Below are 21,905 nucleotides of genomic sequence, written 5' to 3'. Positions count from 1 at the left end.
GACATCGACTATGATGGGGGGAAGACTGGGAGGAGTACGAGACATCCTCTATATGCACTCGGAGGTCAAGGGACCACTGGTTGGGTGTGGGACAACATTCAACCTATAAAGTATGTTGGGGGTAGTGCTATAGCCTAAGATGTCTGATTTGGACGAACGTTGCATACATACATGTACCTATGTCATTGCACACTGATGTCCGGAATCGTGGAAGTTTCGCTGGGTAGAGGGAGAGAACACAGAGATGATGAAAGAAACAGGCCATGAAATTCATTTACATTCCTATCATACCACTGTCTCTATCGACGGATCGTATACCAAATCTGCCGCATTTACAACATACCCGCTCCTTAGACTCATCAAATTTGTATTATGCCTTTTTCGCGTCAAAATCCGAACACATCAAAATATCAGGCCAATAATTATGACGACACCCAGGATACAGAGGAGAAACTTTCCCACACTTGCAATCACACCTTGTGCCCACTCTCCTAACCCTGAGAACCATTTGAGTGGGTTCAACCATGAGGCCCATCCGGTCAATTCATTACCCACAGCCGCTAAAGTGAGATTGTGTTTCCTTCTGAACTCCCACTTCAAGGACATCATGACAGCAGTTCAACAGACTATGGTCATAGACAGATCAACACTCATAGATGAGCATGTCAAACCCCCTCTACATCTTCCAAGGACACACAGTGGGCATTTCTTTCGGGCTTTGATTCCAACCACAAACTCTTTGAACAAATCATAAGAAAAAATTGGCACATTTTATTAGGTGACCCCATATTGAAGGACATTATTCCACCCAAACCGAAATTTATTTATCGCAAAGCCCCGAATTTAAGAAATCATTTAGTACGGAGTGCTCTACCTTTCAAAAAAATCTAACCCCATAAGGACATCAGGCTTCCACCGCTGCGGCATCTGCCTGGGGTGTAGAAATATTAAATCTGAGAATTCAAAGTACATCGAAGTAACTGTTAACGGAACTGTCATGAAAATGTGTGACTTTATCACGTGTAACACCACCAATGTTGTATACATGATCACATGTAAATGTGGTAAAAGTTATATTGGTAAGACATCCAGATCGCTAAAGACCCGAATAGGTGAACACCGCCGAAATATCCGCAAAGGTTTAACACATCATCTTTCCGAACATTTTAGAACAGAACATCAATGCTCCACGAATTCTATATCATATCCTTGGTCTAATTCACATTAAAGCTACCTGGAAGAATCGAAATCTCGATATCAATCTTGCAAAAGCAGAAATAAACTATTTTTAATCTGCAAACCCTCTCATCCATAGGTCTTAACCAAGACTTTGAAATTAATTGTTTTTTATAAACCTCAATATCCTCACATAATTTTCATCTTCCTTCTCATTACCCGACATATCACGTTATTAATGATTTTTATCTTATCTAATTTTTCACCTATTTTACTTTATTTTATTTTACTGAATAAAATGTTTATCTTTTTATCTTTATGGTACAGGTTGAGTATCCCATATCCAAATATTCCGAAATACGGAATATTCTGAAATACGGACTTTTTTGAGTGAGATAGTGAAACCTTTGTTTTCTGTTGCTCAATGTACACAAACTTTGTTTAATACACAAAGTTATTAAAAATATTGTATTAAATGACTACAGGCTGTGTGTATAAGGTGTATGTGAAACATAAATGAATTGTGTGAATGTACACACACTTTGTTTAATGCACAAAGTTATAAAAAATATTGGCTAAAACTACCTTCTGGCTGTGTGTACAAGGTGTATATGTAACATAAATGCATTCTGTGCTTAGATTTAGGTAACATCACCATGATATCTCATTTTGGTATGCATTTATTCCAAAATACGGAAAAATCCGATATCCAAAATACCTCTGGTCCCAAGCATTTTGGAGATAATCAACCTGTATTACGTCGGGAGCAAGATACCCTGGAAGAAGTTTAATCATTTAAAGAACTATATTCGCCTTCCAGGAACTAATCTACTTAATCTGAGATAAGATCAGTTCCCCCAGCATCAGCAGGAGCTATATGCGGCCAACTTCCGGTCAATGGAACGCACATCCCTTCCGGTCGGCGGGTGGAATGCAAACAGACGTCACTTCCGGTTCCGGTAGATGGCGGACAGGAAGTTTCATTTTTGGGACATGTGATGAGCTGCTGGACAATATAAGGGGACACATTCTGTACTGGAGGTACACAGCCTTTAAAAAGGGACCTTGACGCCCCATAACGCGTCAGCGTTTTTGCCTTCCATTGCCTCCGGACATTTAGGACATTTGGACTGAGGAAAGGACCATTGGGAAACACACCTGAAGGAGCCACATGCAGGGTATGTTTCCCAGGAATACCTTGCACATTACACCTGCGACTCCTATTGTCATCTTGGTAGGATTTGTTTCCCATTTGGGGTCATTCTCTGTCCTGTATTTTAGTGTTTGTACAGAATTTAAACATTTGTTTTTAACATATTATGTTGGTATATATCATATCCATATTTTATTGTGAAAACTGAAGTCTATCACGCTTTGTAGCACAGGACTAGCGCCAAGTGGGAGGAGCTATCTCAAGTTTTATAGTTTCTTCAACCATTTGGAATTTTTAGGGAACTCGACTCCCCCCCAGGCTTGCATAAGTCCTTACAGCGCAGTCATCGACCCCTGTTCTTTTTACTAGTATTTGAATGGCGTCTTGTAAGGTTATTCTTGCCTCTTGTGAAACTGGTAAGCCTGATTTGAAGAATCTGTGAGGTGGGAGATCCTGGAACTCCAGCCTGTAGCCCTGGGATAATAAGATTTTAAACCTACCGGTAAATCTTTTTCTCGTAGTCCGTAGAGGATGCTGGGGTCTCCGTAAGGACCATGGGGATAGACGGGCTCCGCAGGAGACATGGGCACTTTAAGAAAGACTTTAGGTCTGGGTGTGCACTGGCTCCTCCCTCTATGCCCCTCCTCTAGACCTCGGTTAGAGAAACTGTGCCCAGAGGAGATGGACAGTACGAGGAAAGGATTTTTGTTAATCCAAGGGCAAGATTCATACCAGCCACACCAATCACACCGTATAACTTGTGTATCAAGTAAACGGTTAACAGTATGAAAAAATAACGTAGCATCAGTCCAACCTGATGGAACTATAACATAACCCTTATGTAAGCAAAACTATATACAAGTCTCGCAGAAGTAGTCCGAACTTGGGACGAGCGCCCAGCATCCTCTACGGACTACGAGAAAAAGATTTACCGGTAGGTTTAAAATCTTATTTTCTCTAACGTCCTAGAGGATGCTGGGGACTCCGTAAGGACCATGGGGATAATACCAAAGCTCCAAAACGGGCGGGAGAGTGCGGATGACTCTGCAGCACCGATTGAGCAAACAGGAGGTCCTCCTCAGCCAGGGTATCAAACTTATAGAACTTTGCAAAGGTGTTTGACCCCGACCAAGTAGCAGCTCGGCACAGCTGTAGTGCCGAGACCCTTCGGGCAGCCGCCCAAGACGAGCCCACCTCCCTAGTGGAATGGGCCTTAACCGATTTCGGTAACTGCAATCCTGCCGTAGAATGCGCCTGCTGAATCGTGTTACAGATCCAGCGAGCAATAGTCTGCTTTGAAGCAGGGCCGCCAACCTTGTTGGCTGCATACAGGACAAACAGTGCTTCTGTTTTTCTGATCCTAGCCGTTCTGGCCACGTAAATTTTCAAAGCCCTGACCACATCCAGGGACTCGGAATCCTCCAAGTCACGTGTAGCCACAGGCAAGACAATAGGTTGGTTCATATGAAAGGATGAGACCACCTTAGGTAGGAATTGAGAACGGGTCCGCAATTCCACTCTATCCATATGGAAAACCAGATAGGGGCTTTTATGTGATAAAGCCGCCAATTCCGAAACTCGCCTAGCCGAAGCCAAGGCTAACAACATGACCACCTTCCTAGTGAGATATTTAAACTCCACCGTTTTAAGTGGTTCAAACCAAGGTGACTTAAGGAAACTTAACACCACGTTAAGGTCCCAAGGCGCCACCCGAGGTACAAAAGGAGGCTGAATATGCAGTACTCCCTTCACAAAAGTCTGTACTTCAGGTAAAGAGGCCAATTCCTTTTGAAAGAAAATGGATAAGGCCGAAATCTGAACTTTAATGGAGCCTAATTTTAGGCCCAAATTCACTCCAGTTTGTAGGAAGTAAAGGAGACGGCCCAGATGGAATTCTTCCGTAGGAGCATTCCTGGCCTCACACCAAGAAACATACTTTCGCCATATTCGGTGATGATGTTTAGATGTCACCTCCTTCCTAGCCATTATCAGCGTAGGAATGACCTCATCCGGAATTCCCTTTCCCGCTAGGATCCGGCGTTCAACCGCCATGCCGTCAAACGCAGCCGCGGTAAGTCTTGGAACAGACATGGCCCCTGTTGTAACAGGTCCTGTTGTAGAGGAAGAGGCCACGGATCTTCTGTGAGCAGTTCCAGCAGATCCGGATACCAGGTCCTTCTTGGCCAATCTGGAACAATTAGAATTGCTCTCACTCCTTTTTCTTATTATTTTCAACACCTTGGGTATGAGAGGAAGAAACACATAAACCGACTGGAACACCCACAGTGTCACCATGGCGTCCACTGCTACCGCCTGAGGATCTTTTGATCTGGCGCAATACCTCTGTAGCTTTTTGTTGAGACGGGATGCCATCATATCTATCTGGGGCAGTCCCCACCGACTTGCAATCTGTGCGAAGACTTCCCGATGAAGTCCCCACTCCCCTGGATGCAGGTCGTGTCTGCTGAGGAAGTCTGCTTCCCAGTTGTCCACTCCCGGAATGAACACAGCCGACAGTGTGCTTACATGATTTTCCACCCAGCGAAGAATCTTAGTGGCCTCCACCATTGCCACCCTGCTCCTTGTGCCACCTTGGCGGTTTACGTGAGCCACTGCGGTGATGTTGTCTGACTGGATCAGAACTGGTTGGTCGCGAAGTAAGTTCTCCGCCTGACGTAGGGCGTTGTATATGGCCCTCAGTTCCAGGATGTTGATGTGAAGACAAGTCTCTTGACTTGTCCAGAGTCCTTGGAAGTTTCTTCCCCTTGTGACTGCTCCCCACCCTCTGAGGCTCGCGTCCGTGGTCACCAGGATCCAATCCTGAATGCCGAACCTGCAACCTTCCAAAAGGTGAGCACTCTGCAGCCACCACAGGAGAGATACCCTGGCCCTGGGGGACAGGGTGATCCGCTGATGAATTTGTAGATGTGATCCGGACAACTTGTCCAATAGGTCCCATTGGAAAGTCCTTGCATGGAACCTGCCGAATGGAATGGCCTCATATGTTGCCACCATTTTTCCCAGGACTTGAGTGCAATGACGCACAGACACTTGTTTTGGCTTCAATAGGTTCTTGACTAGAATCATGAATTCCTGAGCTTTTTCTATCGGGAGAAAAACCTTTTTCTGGTCTGTGTCCAGAACCATGCCCAAGAAGCTCAGACAAGTCGTAGGAACCAGCTGCGACTTGGGGATATTGAGAATCCAGCCATGTTGCTGTAACACCTTCACTGAAAGTGACACACTGTTCAGTAGCTTCTCTCGTGATCTCGCTTTTATGAGGAGATCGTCCAAGTACGGGATAATTGTGACACCCTGCTTGCGCAGGAGCACCATTTCCGCCATTAGCTTGGTGAAAATTTCGGGGCCGTGGAAAGCCCAAACGGCAACGTCTGAAATTGGTAATGACAATCCTGTACCGCAAATCTCAGGTACGCCTGATGAGGTGGATATATGGGAACATGAAGGTATGCATCCTTTATGTCCAGAGATACCATAAAATGCCCCCCTTCCAGGCTGGCGATGACCGCTCTGAGCGATTCCATTTTGAACTTGAACCGTTTTAAGTATAGGTTCAGGGATTTTAAATTCAATATGGGTCTGACCAAACCGTCCGGTTTCGGAACTATAAACAGGGTGGAGTAGTATCCTTTCCCTCTCTGAAGTAGGGGAACTTCGACCACCACCTGTTGAAGACCACTATCTCCCTTTCCAGGGGAGAAGTCGGTAGAGCCGATTTGAAAAATCGGAGAGGAGGCACCTCTTCGAATTCCAGCTTGTATCCCTGAGAAACAATTTCTATTGCCCAGGGATCCACCTGTGAGTGAACCCAGATGTGGCTGAAAAGTCGAAGACGTGCCCCCACTGGGGTGGACTCCCCCAGCGGAGCCCCAGCGTCATGCGGTGGATTTTGCAGAGGCCGGGACGCCGGCTTAGTACTCACCACACTTCTGTCTTCTGGCTCTGATAGGGGTGGCGGCGTGCTGCGGGAATGTATGCTCGCCGTGGTGGGGCTTGCGAATAGTTCCCTCAGGAGCTAGCGTCCTGTCAACGGGGAATGGAACTATTAACCCTTAGTGCCATCCAGTCCTGCCTGAAAATAACAAACAATTCAAATAAATGCAGAAAACTCTTCAGGAGCTTCCACAGATCGGGCACATTTTCTAAATTGAGTCTGGTAGGAGGGGCATAGAGGGAGGAGCCAACACACATTCTCAAACTTCTATAGTGCCCATGGCTCCAAGTGGACCTGTCTATACCCCATGGTACCAAATAGATTCCCAGTATCCACTAGGACGTAAGATAATTAAAGTAAAATAAAGATACATGAAACGTTGAAAACATGCTATACTAACAGAGCCGGCCATAGGCATAGGCAAACTAGGCAATTGCCTAGGGCATTTGATATGTCTAGGGGCATCAGCAGCTTCTGCTGATTAAAATTATATGCGGCATGCCTATATTCTGTGTAGCATTTCATATGCAGATATAGCCAGTCTCACACAGTATATAGGCATGCTGCATATCATTTTAATCAGTAGAAGCTGCCTGTGCATCCTAGCCACATAGCAATGTCAATAAGATGCATTTTCATTAGAAAAAGGTGCCAGACGTTAGCACTGAGGCAAGATTTATGAGGACACATCTGTATCCAAGCAGAGGCAGTGGTCACAGTGTTAGTGGCAGTGTGATTGCTGTGTGCATGTGAGTGGGTTGGTTGTACAGTAGTGTTCTGAATATGTGTAAGGAGCATTATGTGTGTCATGTAAAAAAGTATGAATAATGTGCAACATATGTGTAAGGGGCACTGTGTCATTATGTGTATAAGGGCATTAATAATGTGCGGTATATGTGTAACAGGGTACTACTGTATGTGTGTCATTATGTGTATAGGGGCACTAATAATTTGCAGCAAATGTGTAGGTGGCACTATGTGTAAAGGGGCATTAATAAAGGTTGTCATAATGTGTAAGGCGCATTATGTTTATAAGGACATTAATAATGTGTCTTATATGTGTAAGGGGCATTACTGTGGAATTATGTGTATAAATGCATTACTAATGTGTGGCATTATGTGTATAAGGTGCTCTACTATGTGGCGTTGCATATAGATAGAGCACTACTGTGTCGTCTAATGTGAATAAAGAGCAATAGGGTGTGGTGTAATGTGAATAAGGAGCAATTCAGTGTGATGTAATGTGAATAAGGGGCTTTACTGTGAGGAATAACGTTTATAAGGTAAAGTGATACTACTATGGGATGTAATATGAATTATGGACACTATCACATGATCAAATGTGAGTGAAGTTGCAGTACTGTGTGGCGTAATTGGAATTGGGGTTACTATTGTGTGGCCATGCCCCTTGCCAGCAAAAACACACCCATTTTTGGGCTGTGCATCAAATGTGCAAACTGTTCCTATTTAAAATATAGGGGGTACAAACACCAAAATAAGGACTGCTATGGGTGAGGGGTGATGGTGCTGGGAAAGAGGTGCAAGGTCAGAGGCGGAACCAGCGGTGGTGCTAGGGGGCACCAGCCAAAATCTTGCCTAGGGCATATTGTTGGTTAGGGCCGGCTCTGTATACTAAGATAAAACTATAAGGTTAGCAAAAGAACACGGTGCACTCAATTTCTGCGAAAAAAAACATAAGAACAAACATTAAAGAGCCTACTAATCCAAATATCATATATTATTAAATAGAAAAAAGTTAGTGTTTAAAGAAAGAATAGAAGTGAGAGTAGCGGGGTGGCCACCAGCACCAGGGGAAAGATAAAGGATAATGGAGGGGGGGGGGGGGGGTGATTAGTCTAGCCAGACCTGTCAGAAGTCTCCATTGAGCATCATACGTACATAGAAGATCAGACTTAAAGGATGCTGAAGAGATGATGAAATGAAAGATCCATAGCTTCCACAGTTTAATGAAAGCCTTGGAGGATACTAGTCATGTATTCTATTGTGTTTGCGTGGCATAGGTTACCATCAATTCTTGGAAACTTAGAGTTCTTGCTTGTTTCCAGTACACCACCAATTTACATGTGGTAGCGGATTAATCTGTCTAAACATTTTGTGTATGGGGTATCATATCTGGGACACCTAGTACCAAATGGAAGTACTTATGACAAAGATACGCTTAGTATTACTACAGAGCTAGCTAGGGATCTAATCTCACACAAAATGTGGGAGTGAAACGCGCAGCTCGACCACATCTGCAGAAATGTTCCCACCATGGTGCCACATCTCCAGCACAGGTTAAAACGTTTGTGTTCATTTTGTTCAGTCTAGCTGGGACATTGGGCCTAATTCAAGGTTGATTGCAAAAGCAAAATCTTCCTCTAATGGGCAAAACCATGTGCACTGCAGGGGGGGCAGATATAACATATGCAGAGAGTTACATTTGGGTGGGTTATATTGTTTCTGTGCAGAGTAAATACTGTCTGCTTTATTTTTACACTGCAATTTAAATTTCAGTTTCAACTAGAGATGAGCGGATTCGGTTTTACTCGGTTTTACTCGGTTCTCAAAACCGAATCTTATTGGCTATCCAAAACACGTGACATCCGTGAGCCAATAAGATTCGGTTTTGAGAACCGAGTAAAACCGAATCCGCTCATCTCTAGTTTCAACACACCCCACCCAAATCTCTCTCTTTGCACGTTATATCTGACCCACCTGCACTGCACATGGTTTTGCCCATTAGCGTAAAATCTTGCTTTTGCGATCAACCTTGAATTAGGCCCATAATACTACTCACACAAAAGCTTACAGGGATTCTCCTTGATACACACAGAGCTATATGCTACTGTACATTGACACGTATTTACTCCCATTCGTCCCAGATCTGTCTCCCAGGCTAGCTCGTGAGGATCTTGTGAATCAGGCCTGGATAATGTAAGTTCAGGATACAAAATGGAGACAAGACCCTTAGTGCCAGAATAAGAGACTCACAGAACAATCTTATCTTGGGGAATCTAGCTCAGATTTGAGTTTAGATGACATGCAGAATTCTAAGACTTCCGTTTTCTGAACATTAACCTTATATCTGGAGGGGGAGCCATATTCTTCAATACTTATGGCTACCAGAACACAATCTTAAATTCTTTTCTGCCTACTTTGATACCTTTTAGATTTGGATTGGCCTGAATCCTCACTGCTAAGAGTTCTATGACTAGCGCAAAGGGGATAAAGGACATCCCTGCTTTGTGCCATTTGATAGAAGAGTGACGAGTTCACTTCGTTATTGATGAATATTGGCAATACATTTTGGGCTCTATTAAGTTCATCACCCCCTGTATTCGCTATCAATGTTTATATTCTTCATACAGCCTACCATACTCCCCTTATTCTATTTAAGATGGGTGACAGGGCCATTGCAAATTGCCCTTACTATGGTGCCTTGGATTGTGATTTTTGACATTAATTTTGGACCTGTCTGAGAGTATATGTTTTACTGGATGAGAACATGGTCTGATATCTGGACCACCGTATGCTCTCCCCTACTAGGTTCTGCAAATTACTTTATTGGCCTGGAAGAAACTTATAACATACAGTATCTAGGAAACATTGAAGAAAGAGTCGGTAACTGATGCGCTAAATTATGGAAAGTAAATAAAATATAACTTGTATTCGTAATAATTAAAACATTATTCCATACATATTTATATTAAAAAGAAGCAATGAAAAATTTGTTCAAAAAAGTCACAGAAAAATAGAAAAAAGTGGTATGTAAAGTAAGAAAATAATATTCATTAACATACTACTTCTGGTTTGCAGAGCTAGAAAAATAATTATTTATATTTATGTGAAACATAATCCAGTAATATTTAATTACATACTCAATGAATATTTAGGATTGCCAGGATTCTGGTATCAATTTAAGATCTTTAATTATGAATACTGTATTCTGTCCTTAATAGGAATATTTAATATAGGCAAGAACCATCATTACTTTTACCTTCATAGATTTCATTGTATAAGCCGCACTGACAACCTGGAAACAAAAATGGGAGAAATAGTGACCTCCCATAACGACCTCATTTCCTCCCACGAGCTGTTACAGGCCGAAGTTTCTGCCCTTAAAGATAAAATCTCTGAAGCAGAAACCAGATCGAGACGGAACAATTTGAAACTACGCGGTGTTCCGGAGAATGTCTCCAACAGTGCTTTGAGTGATTTTGCAGTGTCACTTTTCGGCAAGCTTCTCCCATCATACAAACAGGCAGACTTCCTTATCGACCGTATTCATAGACTCCCCAAGGCAAGGAACGCTCCGGACGGAGCTTCCCGAGACGTGCTCATGAGGATGCACTATTACCACGTGAAGGAGGCCCTCTTAAAGGCTGCCAGGCCCTCTGAAGATTCTTCAGAAGTCCTAGCAGAGTTACAGCTGTTTGGAGACCTGTCCCGTGACACTTTGGCTAAAAGACGCTCTCTACACCCCATTACTTCCATTTTACGTAAAGAGAACATTATGTATCGATGGGGCTTCCCTACAAAATTGCTGCTATCCCGAGAGGGCTCCACTGTGACAATTACGAATGTCGAGGATGGTAAAAGGATCCTCGCGAAATGGAACATTGCAAGCCTTCCTCCACAAGCATCTTCTGACGGTGGCCTCCAGCGGGACTGGGCCTAGTCGGTGGCGATTGTTTGAGTATACTTTCTATCTCCTGTTTGCACTGTTCTTGTTCATGTTTACCTTAGTCATGTCTTACTAGTAGCTCTACAATGTTGGGTGTACTTATTGTGGGATCTCATTTTGTTTCAGCACCGGGCTCCAATAATGTTTAGGAAGTTTTGAGGTCCTCATGGGTGTGCTCTAGGTGTCTCTCCTGCCCATCCTGGGTGCCCTCAGTCCCATCTCTCTGTTTCACCCGATTCTCATGCGGAGAGTACCTTGGCTGGGAGTGGGAGAGGCCCGAGGGTACGGATATGGAATATGGTAGAGCTACGTCTTAAAATGTTTGTTTCTTTAAAGGTGAAGGCAGTTAGGCCACTAACCCTCAAGTCTAGTTTAGAGTCGCCATGGTTAGGCATCCAAATGTGCCCCCGAGAGGGGTGAATTTTTCTTTCCTTCTGCTTTGTCTACTCTTTCTTCTCTTCTGTCCCCCCCCCCTCTGTTAGATAGTCCCCCCGGGTTCTCGAGTCATACTGCCAAAGTTGTAATGATTGGTCTGGTTGCATACGTCTTTATTTTATCTTTTGTAATACTACACTGGTTAACATAGTATCTATGAATGTGACGGGGCTTAACTCCCCCCATAAAAGGAAGTTGGCCCTCAATTACTTTCACAAACTTAAAGCGCACATAGTTGCCCTCCAAGAGACACATTTTATTAAGTCTGCACCCCCGCAGTTCTCCAATACGCGATTCCCACACTGTTACTTCGCGAATGGCCCGGGTTGCAATTCTGATTTCTCAGCACTGTCCGTTCTCTTTCACCTCGCAATATAGTGACCCCCGAAGGGAGATATCTAATTGTGTCAGGTCAACTTGAAAATAAGGAGGTAACTTTAGTGTCCTGCTACGCCCCCAATACTAAACAGCTGACGTTTTGTAGAAAACTCTGCGCCAAGATACGACAACTGTCCAAAGGCGCGTTGCTCCTGCTAGGCGACTTCAACCTCACTGCTGACCCTGAAATTGACAACTCCCGCAGACAGACTCCGTGCCCCGGTCAGCTTCGTAGGAATGCGCAGGGATTCCGCCAACTGCTGGCGGAACATGACTTGCTGGACGTCTGGCGCGTTAAACACCCGACCGTACGGGATTACACATGTACACTCCACCTACTCCAGAATTGATTTTGCTTTAGCAGACAAATGGACCTCCCAGTCCATTAGCACCATATCTATCCTCCCCATGTCATGGTCCGATCACTCCCCATTGTTTATTAAGTGGCACGTAGCCAATAGACTCATCTCTCCTGGTCCCTGGCGGTTGGGTAAACAAAGTCTTCTCAACCCAGAAACTAAGCAGGCTATCCAATCTACTATAACCCATTATCTCTCTGGGAACTGCCCTCGGGACACATCAGTCTTTAACTTTTGGTGCGCCCTTAAGGCGGTGCTTCGGGGAACTGCAATACAAATAGCGGCGAGACTCAAACTGGAATACCGAAAAAACCTTGCCTCTGCTGAACGCAAAGTTTCCTCTTTGGAAGTCTCCCATAAAAGAGACCCGCATAACGGAACTCTCTTGAAACAGCTGCAGACTGCTAGAGATGTGGTAAACTCCTTCTATTTGGTAGAGGTCCACCGTAACATACACAGGTTAAATCAAAAGTTCTATGTACATGGAAACCGAGCCAGTAGACTACTGGCAAGCAAACTACGAGGTAAAAAGGCTAGGGGTAAGATACATACTATTTACTCGGATAAGGGTGCTAGATTCCATGATCCGGACGAAATTGCGACAGTGTTTGCGACTTACTACTCTAAACTTTACAATTTAAAAGACGACAGTTCTACCTTTCAGCCCACTAGGGGTGCCATCCGGGACTTTCTTGATAGTCTCGAGCTCCCCTCGTTGTCTCCAGAAATGTGTAGAGATATTGGTTCCCCCTGGACCTTAACCGAGATAGAAGTAGCTATAGATTCTTTACCTAAAGATAAGACACCGGGCCCGGATGGCTATCCCTCAGCTTTTTATAAATCCTTCAGAGACCGTCTGGCCCCGGTTTTGCTTTCAGTGTTCAATGAGGCCTCAGAGAGGGGTAGCTTCCCCAAAGAAATGTTAGAAGCTCAAATTGTAGCCATCCCTAAACCAGGGAAGTCCCATACCTCTGTACAAAACTTCAGACCAATTGCTCTTCTGAACTCAGATCTTAAGATATACGCCAAAATGGTCGCTAATCGTATTAGTCCTCTTCTCCCTTCCCTAATTCACCCTGACCAGGTTGGCTTTGTGCCGAACCGCCAAGCCCCGGACAATACACGGAAGGTAATAGACATCATTGAGCACTGCTCTGCAAAACGGGAACCTCTTCTAGTTCTCTCATTGGACGCCGAGAAGGCGTTCTATAGACTAAATTGGGATTTCATGCAGCTGACGCTGGAGAAGTTTGGCTTCGCCGGACGGATCATGGACTCTATCCTAACATTATACTCCTTGCCCTCGGCAAAGGTTTATGTGAACGGATGCACCTCTCCGAGTTTTGATATTACTAACGGCACCCGACAGGGGTGCCCTCTATCCCCTCTTATTTTTATTTTGGCAGTTGAACCCCTGGCTGCTAGGATCAGATCTCATGATTCGATTAAGGGACCAATTATAGGAGGTGTAGCACATAAAGTTAGCCTATTTGCAGATGTCTTACTATGCTTAACAGATCCCGAAGACTCTCTCCTGACCCTGCACTCGGTCCTTCAACAATACTCAGACGTTTCATATTATAGACTCAACACCTCTAAAACGGAAGCCCTTCCGTTCCACATTTCTTTAAACGCGATCTCTAGAATGAAAGACTTATACAGATATGCCTGGCAGACCCATTCCTTGAAGTACTTAGGGATTCATTTGGCTAGAGAGGAGGAGCTGATTAATCGTAATTTTGACCTTTTATTAAAAGCTTTTGCGGAGCTGACTGGGGAATGGATGATGCATGGGGTCTCTTGGCTAGGACGGATTGCCACGGCTAAAATGGTGCTCCTCCCCAAACTTATGTACTTGTTTCATGCCATACTGAGGCCCCTCCCCAAGCTGTTATATATTCTATTAAATTTAATCAAATCCTAACCAAGTATGTGTGGAGAGGCTCCCGGCCAAGAGTTGCTAAAAAGACCCTGGTTTTGCCCAAAAGTGCGGGTGGCGTTGCTTTTCCAGATTTGGAACTATACCATATGGCCTGTATCTTGAACCAAACTAGGGATTGGTTCACCGTCGAGAATCCGAAATCATGGGTGATGGTGGAGGCCACTTGCATGCACCCGGTTGCGCTCCCTGATCTCTTGTGGATGCCTCCTTCCGCTGCGAAAGCCAAGGGAAGGTCCTGTAAGTCTGTTGAAACTACTCTGGGTGCGTGGCACAAGTTGGTATTGTCTTCAGATGAGATTACTTTGCCATGCTCCCTTCTATCGCTAGACTCCTTCACTACCATGATTTTTAATATAGACCTCAGCGACTGGAGGAGGAAAGGCCTCTCCTCGCTAAGTGACTTGTATGTGGCAGGCTCCCTTCTCCCCTTCTCCCGATTTACAGGAGCTATATGGCATACGGTCTCAAGATTTTTTTAAATACCTACAGCTGAGGAGTTGGATACACTCCTTCCCTAAGTTTGATAGCTCTAGACCCTCTCTCCCAGCATATATTAAGCTCCATTTGATGTCACCGAGGTATAGGGGCGGGATCTCCTGGTGGTATAAACTCCAATTAGCAAACTCCACACATACCAAATTGAGGGCCCAGACTCTTTGGGAGAGGGACTTAAACAGAGCCCTCTCGAATGAGGACTGGGACTAAATATTTAGATCCTGTTTCACAATTTCAAAATGCATAAACCACTCTGAAATGTTCTTTAAGCTCATACAGAGGGCTTACTTTACCCCAGAAAAGCAACACAGAATCTGGCCCTCTCAATCCAAATTCTGCTGGAGAAACTGCGGATATACAGGAGACATCTTTCATGTCTTCTGGAAATGCCCTTTACTCAACTGCCTATGGAGTGATGTGTTCCAACTGATTAATACGGTTTTAGGCTCCTCTATCCCTATGGACCCCGCTTTAACGCTCTTCCACCTTCATACAGACAACCTCCCTCCAGGCGACAGATACGTCTTGGGCCAGATCTTAGTTGCCACTAAAGCTGCTATAGCTCAATTATGGAAAACAGATAATGTCCCGTCCCTGGTAGTTATACAACAAAAAGTCCATAGGCATTTTGTTTATGAAACAGCTGAAGCCAGATACTTGCCCTCTTCTTCCTCTATTCTCATGAAATGGTTCAAATGGTCTACATATAATACCGAACTAGATTCTTCATTTGTAGTTGCCCCGCTATTTGCTGTGACAGAGTTAAATGAGCTCAATGTCCCCTGACCGCCTATTTCTCTCTGTATCCTGTGCATTAGCCTATTTATGCATATGTGCTTATCGTAGATCTTTACAGTATATTCTTGTACACTTCACCAAAAGTATGTAACCATGTATTGTAGTGTATTTCACTTTATGTCTGACTCTGAACCCTCCCCCAATGTTTTCCCTACTTCTTTTTTTTTTCTCTTCCCCTGACTTATTTGTACAAAAAAGAGAGAGGAGGATTCCTTTTTTCTTCCCTCTCACCTTTCAATAAAAATGTAATGTTTAAAAAAAAAAAAAAGATATCGATATTAGGGATATACAAAATGCCTTTTGGTGAATATACTGACTTTTTATAATATTAATATAGAGCACTAAATATATGCAATTGTTAATGTGACTGCATTTCTAAAACTATGTAAAACTATAATTCCTCATAAATGTAATATTAACTAACATACATGGGAGGCCCTAACATACATATCTCGATTTTTGACCGATGGTCACTTTCGCAGTCTCCAAATTTTATAGACCGAAAACGGACCTGCGATCGTACCATAACACATGGGATCCGGGATAAGTTCCCGATCCCATGTGTTATCATGGCTCCAGCGGCTGCTTATTGCAGATTATACTTTGGGCGCCTGAGGTACTTGAGACATAATCCTCGATAAGTGCCAGCATCGGGGCTAACTGGATAGCTCCCGGCGAACCTATTACCACCTATCTGCATGTAACACTTTACAAAGATATTCCCAAAGCCTTGTTTGTCAGTGATTTTACAAATAACTTTTATTGACAAAGGGCCTGATTCAGAGTTGGACGCAGTTTACATCGCTGCTGCGTCTCTGGACACAGCAGTGATAAGAAATATGCTAATGCAGCTGAAGGCGTTTTCTGCAAATAGACCCATTCTGCCTGCTTCTGTGATCTGCTGCTGCGTCCTAAGATGCATCAATCACTCTGCAAAAACATTGGCCATCTGATTGAGCTTGAGGCCACCGCAGCACCGTAGCCTAGGCCAGGAAATTTGCATCGGAAGACGCAGACCCTGGGCTCAACACTCCCCAGTTTTTGGGAATTCTGGCCCTCCCTGCCCCCAGCCCACCCCCAAACGGCTGCCGAGGCTATGGGGAACTACCAGAAGTCTTGCAGAAGACCAGCACATGGAGTAGTATGCAAATACAGGTTGAGTATCTCATATCTAAATATTCCGAAATACGGAATATTCCGAAATACGGACTTTTTTGAGTGAGATAGTGAAACCTTTGTTTTTTGATGGCTCAATGTACACAAACTTTGTTTAATACACAAAGATATTAAAAATATTGTATTAAATGACATTCAGGCTGTGTGTATAAGGTGTATATGAAACATAAATGCATTCTGTGCTTAGATTTAGGTCCCATCACCATGATATCTCATTATGGTGTGCAATTATTCCAAAATACGGAAAAATCCGATATCCAAAATACCTCTGGTCCCAAGCATTTTGGATAAGGGATACTCAACCTGTATCGGGTTTGCATACTACTCTGATCAGGTCCAAAGTAACGTGAAGCATTTTATTTAATATTTTTCTCACAGCCACAAGGTTTCTCCTATTCTATTGGCTACGAGAAATTCAGCCTCTGTAATTTCAATAGGTAGTAACACACAGTTTTTCTAGCAGCTTCAGAGAAGGTGCAAATTTTGGAAAAATCACTGTTTTAAAGGTAAAAATGTTGGGACTAAGGACCTGATTCAGACCTGATCGCTGTTGTGCGAATTCGCACAGTGGCCAATTATCGAATGACTGCGCATGCACCTCAATACGCAGATGCGTTGCCAAACAGTGACAGGATGGTGCGAAAATTTTGATCGCAAGGTGATTGACAGGATGAGGATGTTTGTGGGTGGTAACTGCCCATTTTCTGGGAGTGTCAGGAAAAACGCAGGCGTTCCCAAGCGTTTTCAGGGCAGATGTGTGACATCAGCTCCGGCCCAGATCAGCCTGTTTGTATCACACTGTAGGAGTAAGTCTTGGCACACTATGGAAAAAACATTTAATGGATTTGCTGCTGTCCGCTGTGTGGCTGAATTTTCGCAGGGCGTACACATGCTAATGCGCACTTGCATGGGGCGGGTTTTCACTCTCCCTGGGTGGCGACTATCTGATCACAGACCTCTGTAAATTTGTAGCACAGCAATCAGGTCTGAATTAGGCCCTTGGTTCAGAACCTCTGGGACACCCCCTAATGACTGAGACAAATGGAAGTTTACAATTAGCTTAATTGGGCCAATCGTTACATCATTTTATTTGTTTCTATTTAAACGAAAAAAGTAAACTTTTTTTTATAATTTCTTTTAACTTACTTTAAATGGCTTGTGCATTTTTTTTTATTTTAAAAGCGTAAAATATATATATTTGGCACAGTAATAGACATTTATGCTGTACCCAATATTTATTTAAATTTTCTTAGGGTGCAGGCTGTTCCTCAATTTAAAAAAAAAAAAGTCTTATGGCAGTTTGCTGGAAAAAAAAGCTCACAACCGTTTTTTATCTATCATATAGCATGCAATCGAGAGCGCTCATACACACGGTAATAGGAAATTGGTCATGATGTCTTTGTTAATTTTTGAGGAGTAATGATTGGTGCCAATTGAATATGCCCCTTAGACTTTTATTGTATCATTCATATAAGATTTGTAAGACAATAAGATACGATAATAATAATAATAATAATAAGATTTTACTTACCGATAAATCTATTTCTCGTAGTCCGTAGTGGATGCTGGGGACTCCGTCAGGACCATGGGGAATAGCGGCTCCGCAGGAGACAGGGCACAAAACTAAAGCTTGAGGATCAGGTGGTGTGTACTGGCTCCTCCCCCTATGACCCTCCTCCAAGCCTCAGTTAGGATACTGTGCCCGGACGAGCGTACACAATAAGGAAGGATATTGAATCCCGGGTAAGACTCATACCAGCCACACCAATCACACCGTATAACTTGTGATCTAAACCCAGTTAACAGTATTACAAACGTAGGAGCCTCTGAACAGACGGCTCACAACAAATAACAACCCGATTTTTTTTGTAACAATAACTATGTACAAGTATTGCAGACAATCCGCACTTGGGATGGGCGCCCAGCGTCCACTACGGACTACGAGAAATAGATTTATCGGTAAGTAAAATCTTATTTTCTCTGACGTCCTAAGTGGATGCTGGGGACTCCGTCAGGACCATGGGGATTATACCAAAGCTCCCAAACGGGCGGGAGAGTGCGGATGACTCTGCAGCACCGAATGAGAGAACTCCAGGTCCTCTTTAGCCAGGGTATCAAATTTTGTAGAATTTTACAAACGTGTTCTCCCCCGACCACGTAGCTGCTCGGCAGAGTTGTAATGCCGAGACCCCTCGGGCAGCCGCCCAGGATGAGCCCACCTTCCTTGTGGAATGGGCCTTGACAGATTTAGGCTGTGGCAGGCCTGCCACAGAATGTGCAAGTTGAAATGTGCTACAAATCCAACGAGCAATCGTCTGCTTAGAAGCAGGAGCACCCAGCTTGTTGGGTGCATACAGTATAAACAGCGAGTCAGATTTTCTGACTCCAGCCGTCCTTGAAATGTATTTTCAATGCCCTGACAACGTCCAGCAACTTGGAATCTTCCAAATCGCTAGTAGCCGCAGGCACCACAATAGGCTGGTTCAGGTGAAACGCTGACACCACCTTAGGCAGAAACTGAGGACGCGTCCGCAGTTCTGCCCTGTCCGAATGGAAAATCAGATATGGGCTCTTATACGATAAAGCCGCCAATTCTGATACTCTCCTGGCTGAAGCCAGGGCCAGTAGCATGGTTACTTTCCATGTAAGATATTTCAAATCCACCGATTTGAGTGGCTCAAACCAATGGGATTTGAGAAAATCCAAAACTACATTCAGGTCCCACGGAGCCACTGGGGGCACAACCGGGGGCTGTATATGTAGTACTCCTTTTACAAACGTCTGGACTTCAGGAACTGAAGCCAATTCTTTCTGGAAGAAAATCGACAGGGCCGAAATTTGAACCTTAATGGACCCCAATTTGAGGCCCATAGACAATCCTGTTTGCAGGAAATGTAGGAATCGACCCAGTTGAAATTCCTCCGTGGGGGCCTTCCTGGCCTCACACCACGCAACATATTTTCTCCAAATGCGGTGATAATGTTGTGCAGTCACCTCCTTCCTGGCTTTAACCAGTGTAGGAATGACCTCTTCTGGAATGCCTTTTTCTTTTAGAATTCGGCGTTCAACCGCCATGCCGTCAAACGCAGCCGCGGTAAGTCTTGGAATAGACACGGTCCCTGCTGAATCAGGTCCCGTCTTAGAGGTAGAGGCCACGGATTTTCCGTGAGCATCTCCTGAAGTTCCGGGTACCAAGTTCTTCTTGGCCAATCCGGAGCCACGAGTATCGTTCTTACTCCCCTTTGCCGTATAATTCTCAGTACTTTGGGTATGAGAGGCAGAGGAGGAAACGCATACACTGACTGGTACACCCACGGTGTTACCAGAGCGTCCACAGCTATTGCCTGAGGGTCTCTTGACCTGGCGCAATACCTGTCCAGTTTTTTGTTGAGACGAGACGCCATCATATCCACCTTTGGTTTTTCCCAACGGTTCACAATCATGTGGAAGACTTCTGGATGAAGTCCCCACTCTCCCGGGTGTAGATCGTGTCTGCTGAGGAAGTCTGCTTCCCAGTTGTCCACTCCCGGAATGAACACTGCTGACAGTGCTATCACATGATCTTCCGCCCAGCGAAGAATCCTTGCAGCTTCTGCCATTGCTCTCCTGCTTCTTGTGCCGCCCTGTCTGTTTACGTGGGCGACTGCCGTGATGTTGTCCGACTGGATCCACACCGGCTGACCCTGAAGCAGGGGTTTTGCCAGGCTTAGAGCATTGTAAATTGCTCTTAGCTCCAGTATATTTATATGAAGAGACATATCTCCAGGCTTGACCATACTCCCTGGAAGTTTCTTCCCTGTGTGACCGCTCCCCAGCCTCTCAGACTGGCATCCGTGGTCACCAGGACCCAGTCCTGTATGCCGAATCTGCGGCCCTCTAACAGATGAGCACTCTGCAACCACCACAGAAGAGACACCCTTGTCCGTGGCGATAAGGTTATCCGCTGATGCATCTGCAGATGCGATCCGGACCATTTGTCCAGCAGATCCCACTGAAAAGTTCGTGCGTGGAATCTGCCGAATGGAATTGCTTCGTAAGAAGCCACCATCTTTCCCAGGACTCTTGTGCATTGATGCACAGACACTTTTCCTGGTTTTAGGAGGTTCCTGACAAGTTCGGATAACTCCTTGGCTTTCTCCTCCGGAAGAAACACCTTTTTCTGAACCGTGTCCAGAATCATTCCCAGGAACAGCAGACGTGTTGTCGGGGTCAACTGAGATTTTGGAAAATTCAGAATCCACCCGTGTTGTTGCAGCACTACTTGGGTTAGTGCTACTCCGTCCTCCAGCTGTTCTCTGGACCTTGCCCTTATCAGGAGATCGTCCAAGTAAGGGATAATTAATACGCCTCTTCTTCGCAGAAGAATCATCATTTCGGCCATTACCTTGGTAAAGACCCGAGGTGCCGTGGACAATCCAAACGGCAGCGTCTGAAACTGATAATGACAGTTTTGCACCACGAACCTGAGGTACCCTTGATGTGAAGGGCAAATTGGGACATGCAGGTAAGCATCCTTTATGTCCAGGGACACCATAAAGTCCCCTTCTTCCAGATTCGCTATCACTGCTCTGAGTGATTCCATCTTGAACTTGAATTTTTGTATGTACAGGTTCAAAGATTTCAGATTTAGAATAGGTCTTACCGAGCCGTCCGGCTTCGGTACCACAATATAGCGTGGAGTAATACCCCTTTCCCTGTTGTAGGAGGGGTACCTTGACTATCACCTGCTGAGAAAACAGCTTGTGAATGGCTTCCAATACCGTCGCCCTGTCTGAGGGAGACGTTTGCAAAGCAGACTTTAGGAACCGGCGAGGGGGAGACTTCTCGAATTCCAACCTGTAACCCTGAGATACTATCTGCAGGATCCAAGGGTCCACCTGTGAGCAAGCCCACTGTGCGCTGAAATTCCTGAGTCGACCCCCCACCGCTCCTGAGTCCGCTTGTACAGCCCCAGCGTCATGCTGAGGGCTTTGCAGAACCCTGGGAGGGCTTCTGTTCCTGGGCAGGGGCTGCTTGCTGCCCTCTCTTACCCCTTCCTCTGCCCCGGGGCAGATATGACTGTCCTTTTGCCCTCTTGTTCTTATAGGACCGAAAGGACTGCGGCTGAAAAGACGGTGTCTTTTTCTGTTGGGAGGGGGTCTGAGGTAAAAAGGTGGATTTTCCGGCAGTTGCCGTGGCCACCAGATCCGATAGACCTACGCCAAATAATTCCTCCCCTTTATACGGCAATACTTCCATATGTCGTTTGGAATCCGCATCACCTGACCACTGTCGCGTCCATAAACTTCTTCTGGCAGATATGGACATCGCACTTACTCTCGATGCCAGAGTGCAAATATCCCTCTGAGCAT

Source organism: Pseudophryne corroboree, chromosome 3, assembly GCF_028390025.1.
Source record: "Pseudophryne corroboree isolate aPseCor3 chromosome 3, aPseCor3.hap2, whole genome shotgun sequence".
NCBI classification, from domain to species: domain Eukaryota; kingdom Metazoa; phylum Chordata; class Amphibia; order Anura; family Myobatrachidae; genus Pseudophryne; species Pseudophryne corroboree.
The sequence above is the reverse complement of the archived record's forward strand: the minus strand, read 5'-3'. Positions refer to the sequence as shown.